This window comes from Euprymna scolopes, chromosome 6 (assembly GCF_053919585.1).
Source record: "Euprymna scolopes isolate OS-2025 chromosome 6, ASM5391958v1, whole genome shotgun sequence".
Taxonomy (NCBI): domain Eukaryota; kingdom Metazoa; phylum Mollusca; class Cephalopoda; order Sepiida; family Sepiolidae; genus Euprymna; species Euprymna scolopes.
This window is the reverse complement of record NC_136487.1, coordinates 95,652,225-95,661,488: the sequence shown is the minus strand read 5'-3', so window position 1 is coordinate 95,661,488 and position 9,264 is coordinate 95,652,225.

Sequence of the window (9,264 nt, the reverse complement as noted above, 5' to 3'; positions counted from 1 at the left end):
TAGCTCCTCACGCATAGGCCAGAAGACTCGAACTACGGTTGGGATATTGTTACGTGACTGGGGGAAGCCATTTTGAATCAGTTCTTTCAAAGTCCTGCATTCTTCGTCTGTGGCTGCCGCAGCCACAATCCTTCCCCATGTGATGGCTCTTAACATAGTATCATTCTTGTACATTGATGTGAAGGCGGCTTTGACTGCGGTGTCAATGGATTGGTCCTGGTCTCTTGGTGGGGTGCCCGCTGGGTACCGAGATACACAGTCAGGGGCCAAGTTGAGTTTCCCCGGTCGATGTTTTATCTTGAATTTATACATGAGTGACTTTTCCTTGAAGTTTAACAGGCGTGGTTTTTTTATATTCTCCAGGGCTCGGTCTGAAAATATTTTTATAAGCGGTAAGTGATTCACTGTAATCACCAGGTCTGGGCATCCGAGTATGAACATGCGGCATGATTCCAACCCATAGATCAGATCCAAGGCTTCACCCTCCACTGGTGCATATCGTGATTCCACGTCATTGGTAAAACGGGATCCCGCCAGGATGAGTTTCCAATGGCCATCCTCACAACTCATGTTTAATTTCCCCTCACATCTGCAATGCTTTTGAAACAGAAAATACGATATCCCTGTTTTGCTGTAGTTTGTCGCGAGTCCTGTTGCTCTGTTCATTTCGAACGTTTGGATGCCTTTTTCAATTCTTTCCACTATTATTTTTTTCGACTCTTAGAATAGCTGTTCCAGTGTCTCATCCCAATAAAATTTCCTGTCCTTTGTTTTCAGCAACTCTCGGAATGGGGCCATAACTTCAGCTTGTGAGAATGCATAGGAGACTTGGTTTACGAGTCCGAACCAGGACCTAACCCCAGTAATATTTGTCGGGGTGGGGAAGCTCAGGATGGCTTCAGTCATTCTTCTTGTGGGTTTGACCCCGTTCGCTGTTACTTGAAACCCTGCGAACTCCACTTCTATGTCAGCAAAGTGAAACTTGTCTGGGTTAAACATCGGCGCAGTGGTTTATATATTCAATTGTGTGCCAGAATGAGGATTCCATTGAGTTGTCCCACAGGAGACTGTCATCTATACACCGAGTTTTTCGAGCCATGTCCATGGTGATATCATCAAATCGACGGGTGTAGCCATCTCCTGATCCATGGAATCCTTGAGGGGCTCAACAGTACCTGTATCGACCCCATTCAGTGATGAACGTGGTGGCGTTTCGTGCAGCTGGAGACAGCGGTAAACTGTGGTAACCGTTCCATGCATCGAGTACAGTCTTCCTGGTATGTGGTATGAGACCTGATTGAATGGGGACGAAGTGTGGTGTGTCTCCCTCATGGTCGCCTCGTTCAACTTTTCTAAGTCCACCGTCCGCCTTGGGGATCCATCCTTTTTTGGTGTGACCACCATTCTCGAGCACCAAGTAGTTGGTGTGCCTACCGGTACGGGTTCGATTATCCCCAGTGCCACGTCACTGTCTATATCTTGTTTCACCTTTTCCTTCCAATGATGGGGGACAGGTATTGGTGTGTGGATTGCTGTCGGTGTCGCATCTGGGAGGAATTTTATTTCTAAGGGTTTACCCTTCATTACTTGGAGTGGTTGGTGTGGACAGGTATTGAATGCGCTGGCCTTGAAATGTTCCTTTAGCCATTGCTCCAATTTTTCTCTGTTGATGTCAGTTGGCTCCAATTGGATTGCTGCTGGTTTCTTCAGAGCCGGTGCTCTGCGCGGACACCCGCAAGGGGTCGTCTCTTCTGTTTCCGCTTAGCTGCTTTGCAATAATGATGTAGGAAAATTGGATGGCAATAATTTCAGCTCCTTAAGTGCTGTTTGTGATAAGTAGAGCCCGGATGTGTTGTCAGATACATACACTGCCTGTCGTGTTTCTCTTGATCCCACCTTAATATGTAAAAACAGGACCCCCTTGATGTGTAACTGGCTATTTGTTATACCCCTTATCCGATGGCTAGTTGGAACCAAGTACCCATTTGGGTACCCGAGGAGTCCTTGAATCTCGGGGCCAATAGAGCAAGTTTGGGCTCCTGTGTCCGCGAAGGCTTGGATGGCGTGGGTGCTCACTTTCATCGGCTTCTTTGGCACCCTTCCAAAGGTCGCATGGCACTTGTTCATTACAGTTACCTCTGCTGTAACTGAGGGGGCGGTTCTGGGGCGCCCACCTGGAACTGTTTCCCATTCCACTCAAGGTGAGGAATGTTTGCCGGTTGTCTCTCATTGAATCTGTGAGTAGGGGCTTTATCCGTGGTGCAAAACATGAACGACTCCCCGCTTTTTATAGCCTCCATTTTGGATCTATTAATTTTCCGGCACAACTTTTTAATGTGCCCTATTATTCCACAAAAGTGGCACTTGAGTCCCACTGCTGGGCAATCTTTCCGGTTCATCGATCCACCTCGGTGTGATGTTTTCCGCAACCGTTGCAAGGTTTGGTGTCCCATAGGGTCGACAGGGCCTTTGCCTCATGCATTTGTTGTACTTGACTCGACTTTTGTACCCCAGATATTGTGAGAGGTTGTGTGGTATCGGAAAAGTGTGGAGTTGCTTCGTCTGTTGCTTCCAGGCAAACCAACCGTGAAAACTTTAGATCCAAGGTAGGAAGTGTAGCTGCCTCTGCCAGTACCCTTCTCTGGTGTTCGATATTTCTTAACCCTGCCATCATTTGCCTGGCAACCATATCGTCTGAGTAATTAACCTGCTGCCGGCAAGTGGGTTCGTTCAGACACTGAATACGAAATTCACAAAATTTCGCCTGGCCACGTAACCTCGATAAAAAATGGGTCACTGACTCACCCTCATTTTGCACGTTTGTCGGTGGACTTCCTTGTATAAGCCTCGAACGGCCACCAGTCGTATTTGACGAAGAAGGAATTCCTCTGCCGCGTTGTTGAGTCGTTCTGGTCCTACGAGCTCAAACAGTAACCTGTTCGTTTCCGGTGTGCATGCTTCTCGCAGTTCGTTTCGAATTGCAGCTGGATTTTCGAGTCTGCACATCTCCTTGTACCGTGACCAGGTGTCTAAAAAGAGTGCCCATTCGCTATCTGTTGAGTCCAGACCTATAGAAGGTCACTGCATTCTTTTTGTTTGCGGCGTGTTCGCTCGTCCGTGTAAGATGCCCTTCCGTAATTCGATCTTTTCTTTTTGTAACTCGACTAGTTGACGTAATAAGAGAACGTTGTCTTGTTCCATAGTGTACGATATCTTTAATTCAATGCTGCGATATAAGTATTTCACGTTTTTAAGTGACAATATGTTCGTAGCGCCATGTAAGGTTTGCGTTAAGCAAGTTGGTTTTCCAATCCGACAGCGTGTCACCGTGAATGAGTGTAAACACATAATGGCGATTCGCCTGATCTTTTATAAGGGGGATAACTCCATTTATGCAAAGTCTGAGCGAAAGGGCGATAACTCCTTTCTGGCCTCTACAGGTATCAGCTGAAGAAGGAGAGGGGCTTGTATCCAGATTGCAGATGAGATGGTAGCGGTGGGCGATGCCGGCTGTACGTAGTGAGTTTCTTGGTGGGGTTGGTGAGAGGTGATGATTTGGTATCAGCCAAAGAAAAAAAGGGGCTTGTAGTACGCTCCAAGTCTGATGTCGCTGTCGATGATAAAGTCTCTGAAGCACGCGGGGAGTTGTCCCCTTGTTATTCTTGCTGGAGACCGAATTCTGTCCGTATTGACTTCTTGTGATGTTGTAGGATGAACTCGTGTAGGGTCGTTTGATGGCTGTTGTGGGGTATGGTCTTGGTGGTTAGTACATGGTGGAGGAAGTGGGATCCCGCTGCATAGGTGTGGTGGTCGAGGGGCCAAGCATCTGATATGTGCGCGATGGACCCAGGCTGTATCGCCCTTTTCATTTCGTATCTGGCACATCACATTTGATTTTGTGACTGAAGTTTCCCACCCAGGACAGATGAGATGACTGGGCCATTGCTGATTGTGGTCGATGGAGTAGGACCTTGTCGTCCACCTTTATTGAGTCCTTGTAAGTGGGGCGATGTGCATCCCTCTCGAGTTTGTGGTCAGCCTCATCATTGGCCAGGGCGACGCGGTGGTGAACCTGTTTCAATAGGGTGTTTATCTTCATCGTCGCTTCTGACTTCTTTTCTATGAAGCATAGGTAGGGCGATGTTTGGGTGACGGCCGGTGATTGCATAGTGGGGAGAGACGCCGGTGGCACTGTTGATAGTAGCGTTCATGGATGAGACGACGGATTCAAGAACATCTGTCCATTCATAACCTCTGTCTTCACACAGCATGTATAGGGCATTCTTCATGATGCGGTGTTGACGTTCGATGTTTCCTGAACTTTGTGGTCGCCAAGGGCAGTGGAGTTCTTGTGTAATGGACATTTGGCTACAGAACTGTCTGTAGACTTCTCCCGTGAAGTGTGTGCTTCGGTCCGAGGATACTATGCAAGGGATTTCCCTATGCCAAAGGAAGAACTGATACAATCCGCGGGCGGCATCAATGGCGTGGTCTCTTGCACATGGTATGGCCGTGAAGTGTCGGCTGAAGCTGTCCAAAATGGTCTAGATATATCGTTTCCCCTTTGAGTTTGGCATTGTCACAAAGTCCATGTAGATGGGTCGTCACCAGCACATTCACCTCCTCAAAAGTGGGTGAGTTCTAATTGCCAATGGTGATGTCACAGGTTAGTTCACCGAGGGTAGTGATGCTGCCATTTATACCTTTCACCCGTACATCTGTGTGGGTTATATATTTCTTAGTGATATAGGTATGATATATGTGGAGCATCCCGAGTCTAGCATCATGATCCCAGAGAAGTGTAAGTTGTTTATGACGAAGGTGGATTGTACGAGTGGTGATTGATGTGTGAGTCCCAGTAGGTTAAAGACGTGATGGCTGGTGATGGAATAGGGTGGATGGGGCATCACAACTCGTCCTGCCCAAAGTGAAAATCCTCTTTTGTGCATGGTAGGTCGTCGTCCTCTGTTGCGATGTATGCCTGTGCTTGGGCGTGAGGTGGGTGCAGTTTTGTCCACGGAAGCACGGCCATCCCCTGAGGTAATTCTTGCACAATGGAGTACGTGGCGGGTGTTGGTGGTCTTTGGTTGTTTGATGACGGCCATGTTTTCGTTGGTTGTTGAGGCTTGTTTGTTACTACTGGGGCTTCCATTGGATCGGGTTGGTAGGTTCGTCTTGAGTGTGCTGTCTCTGTGCCGAAACTGCTGCGGTTTTGCGAGTAGTATGTGGTTTCAAGAGTAGCAGTGACGTCGGATTTTATGCCACGGTCAATGTACCTTTGGGCTTCACAGACTATGCCAGTTGCACTGTAGTGGTTGTCCATTGTTCTGACGCAGTGGGGTTAAAGGTTTGAATTCCAGACCTTTACCTTTTCACTCATCAGCATTGTGCCTATGATGGATACAAGCCCATCCATGGTCAATTCCGCATTTTTGTCCTTTTTGTATTTTGTTTTAATGTGGACAGCTGCTTCTCTCAAGGTTTAAAATAGTTATAGTTTAAAAAATTTAAATCAGAACAAAAACCAAAAACTTTCACACAACGTTCGATAGGTTTAATCAAAGATAACATCACATTATTTGACACTGGTACACTTTTAGGAGTATCAGAAGCCGCCATTGATAACTTGAATAAACATCTGATTATATACTCTCTCAGTTTCGAAGCTTATAATCAACATGAAACTGTAATTTCATACCGTAATTTTTTTTTCAATTAAATGAAGAAAGACCAAATTTTAAAATAATGAAAGGTTTAATCGAAAAAAATACAGTTGACAGTTAAAAAACGGTAAATTTTATGAATTTATTACGGTACGTTGTTTATTTTTATTTTTTTATTTTTTTTCGTTTATGCATTGACTTCCATTAACTCAGTATAACCCGGCAGTTTTTGTTGTCCGCGGAGCGTTGCCGAGCGAGACTCATGGAAAAACGGGATTTAAACTGCAGAATCACCCAAAAAGCAATGTATTTCGGTATTCTAAATGTATTCTGGGAATATAATTAATCATCCTACCAATAAAAGTACATTTGACAATTTTATTCAGCATTAAATCATCCATAGATGGTTGATATGCCGTAAACCAAACGTAGATATAACATCTTTCATCTCCATTATCCGTAACCCAACCACAAAATTCTAATGCTACTTAAAATCCTAAATATATAGTTCCATCCTACTCATTAAATGCCTCTACTTCAGACCCTCTAGTTTATTTCTACCATATCAATGAATGAACACAGGAATTTTGCCGAAAGGACTTCCCTAATACACTTATTCGATTAGTTATTAACAAAGCAACAACATCCATTCACAGTTGACAACACGTAAAATACAAGAATAAAATAATTCGTAGAGGTTTTCGGAGCTATAGACAAGGACATGTTGGCCAAAGTGTGTGATTCAATTCATGCCTGCCTTGAAATGGTTGTTTTCGCTTGCATTAAAAATAATCTAACATGTGACTAAGTGTTGCTAACTAAATTATCGGATCTCTACATTTCCAACTTGTTTTTATTGGTTAATTGATTTTATTTTTGTCAAGTGTCGGATTTTGCTGCAAACAAGAAATAATTGTCAGTATTCATCAGAATGAGAACAACAAATACATTCAATGTTTCAGCATATTTCATTCGTTATGTGACCATTCTTTGGACTTTGCTTATTCCTTTGTGGGAGTATAGTGTTTTGTTGTCATAAGTCCACTCTCCTTAAAATTACTTCCTCTTTTGGAAAAGGGGCTGGTAGTGTAGTAGCTGTCCTGTTACCATAATACCAGGTAAAATGATAAATTTGTCGCCCTAACGAAAACAACACTACAGCTTTTTTTAAAATTTGTATTGAAAAAATCAATTCAGGTAATTCGATTATGTAGTAGAGCTGACATCTATTCAATGCAGCCGCTTTTAGGTTCAATTACCGCTTCGATACCAGTCCAGAATTAGGAGCATGTCTTTTCTACAAGTGCCGGCGGCAGCTCGGCAAATACTCGGCTGATGGCTGCGATCAGGCTGCCTTTGGTATTGTGGGAGGTCATGTTGGTGATGTTCTCGATGTATGACCAAAGTAGTCAGCGGGTTCAGGATGGAGAAGGCGGGGAGGGGGGCTAGTTAAAGAATGGTACAAAGTCGTAGCACTCCTCCTGAAGACAAGCCTGGGTTTCTTTGGTCTTGTGGGCCAGCGTTGAGTCCTGCTACCATACTCAAGGTCTGCCGGCAGCCATTTGAATCCACTAGGAGATCACCACACTCTTCAGCACATCCAGGTACATTTTGGTATTGATTTTCTAGCGACTTTCTGCAATGGAACAGTGTGTCCCGCCTGTGTTTATTTTTCCACGAATGAATTATATAGAGCACTTCATAAATGGAGCACCACCTGGTTCTATTGGAACAGCTAGACACTCAGGGTCGATTGATGAATCCGCCTTTATCCAGTACATGCACCATTTCATCAAGCATGTACATTGCCAAAATCAGAACCTGTTCTGATGATTCTGGACAATCATGGCTATCATTGCAGTTTGGAGGCTATTGATTTTGCCAAGAAGCATGGGATTGTAATGCTAACTATTCCACACTTCACGTCGTCTGCAGCCTCTTGATAGATCCGTATTTGGTCCTTTCAAAACTGCGTTCAACCTTGCAATGGATGCGTGGCCACGCTCGAACCTGGGAAAAACTGTTACGATTTATGACCTTCCCCAACTTGTCTGCCAGGCAGAGATTATTGCTGTGACACCAGCAAATGCAATTGCTGGCTTCAGTAAAACTAGCATTTATCTGTACAACAGCCAAGTATTTCAGACTTGGATTTTGCTGCTGCCAAAACAACAAATCAGCCAATGATCAACGTTGATGAGGATAATGCTGATAAACAGACTGGTAGTTTGGTTGATCTAAGTATTGAGAAGATGGACAGTTATGTATCACCATCTGTGATTGTGTCAGTGTCGAAAGCACAACCTAAGAAAATAACTGGTAGAAGAAGACAGGGAAAACCCAAATTCTTACAGCCACACCTGTCCGAGATGAAATTGCTAGCTCGAGCAAAGCTCAGAAGAAACAACCAAAAAAAGTCAGTAAAAAGCTTTTCCGCAACGAAAATCAGTCTGAGTCTGAATCAGATGTTGATGAATCTGACACAGACCAGCTAGTTGAATCTAGTAGTGAAAGTAGTGGCCATGATGATGACGAAATCATTGAAGGTTATTTTGTTGGGGCTCAAATCACAGGCAAAAGAAGGAAAGTTAACTACATCTTTCGAATTGAATCTTAGATTCTGAAGAGGATTCATATGGGAGCCTATATTCCTGAAAAAAGTCAGTGGAGATGTCAGTCAAGGCACAGCTGTTTTTGTTGCAGACCATGATAATTAAGGAAATGTTCAGAAAGATGAGATACTTCGGAAATTTCCAGTTCCTACAGCGTTGGGCGGATCAGATAACGCTGTGCACAGCTGTCTTTCTTCTGCAAGTTAGACAAATATGAACCCAATTACAAGTAGAATGGACAGGGAGTCTTCTGCACATTGTTCACCTTTTTTAATGACACTCTGTTAATGTTACTGCTGTGTTGCTTTACTGTTCAGTGACACTTTCCTGACATTACTGTTGTGTTGCTAACCTATTCAATGATATTCTGTTGTTGCTACTTCATCTTGTTTTGTTTGATTTCATTAAGGAACTCGTTTGGTGCTATTGTTAGTTTGTGATATTTGCTCTTAACAAAGTTCAAGTTTTCTTCCTTTTTAGGAGTTTGCAGCACCTTGAAATCATTTTTGCCATCGAAAGTAAACACCATGTGTTTTTGAGCTGATGATATATTATTTAAAGCTAGATTTGTTATCAAGAAGAGAGTTAAGTCAAAGATCAGCAAAACGTTTAAAGCTGCATTGCGTTTCTGTTTCTCTTGCCCCTATGGGAGTCGGGTAAGCTAAATTCATTCCTCAACCCATACCCACGTACATAGTCATATGCTTATGCCCGCTGACCCCAGAAAAGCAACACACACACATACACACACACGCTTACACAGTCACATATACACTCCCATAAACACAGTCATTTTATTACTCACTGAACTTTCTACAATATGAAAATAAAAACATTTCAAATGAATATTTCCAAACAAATTTTTAACAAATTGTAAATAAATCAAATTTTACCCAATTGTAAATAAATCAAACAATATATTCAGTTAGTAAAACGTGTTTTATCTCTTATTTAACAAATTCCTGTTTATATCAGTACCCATTTTTTTT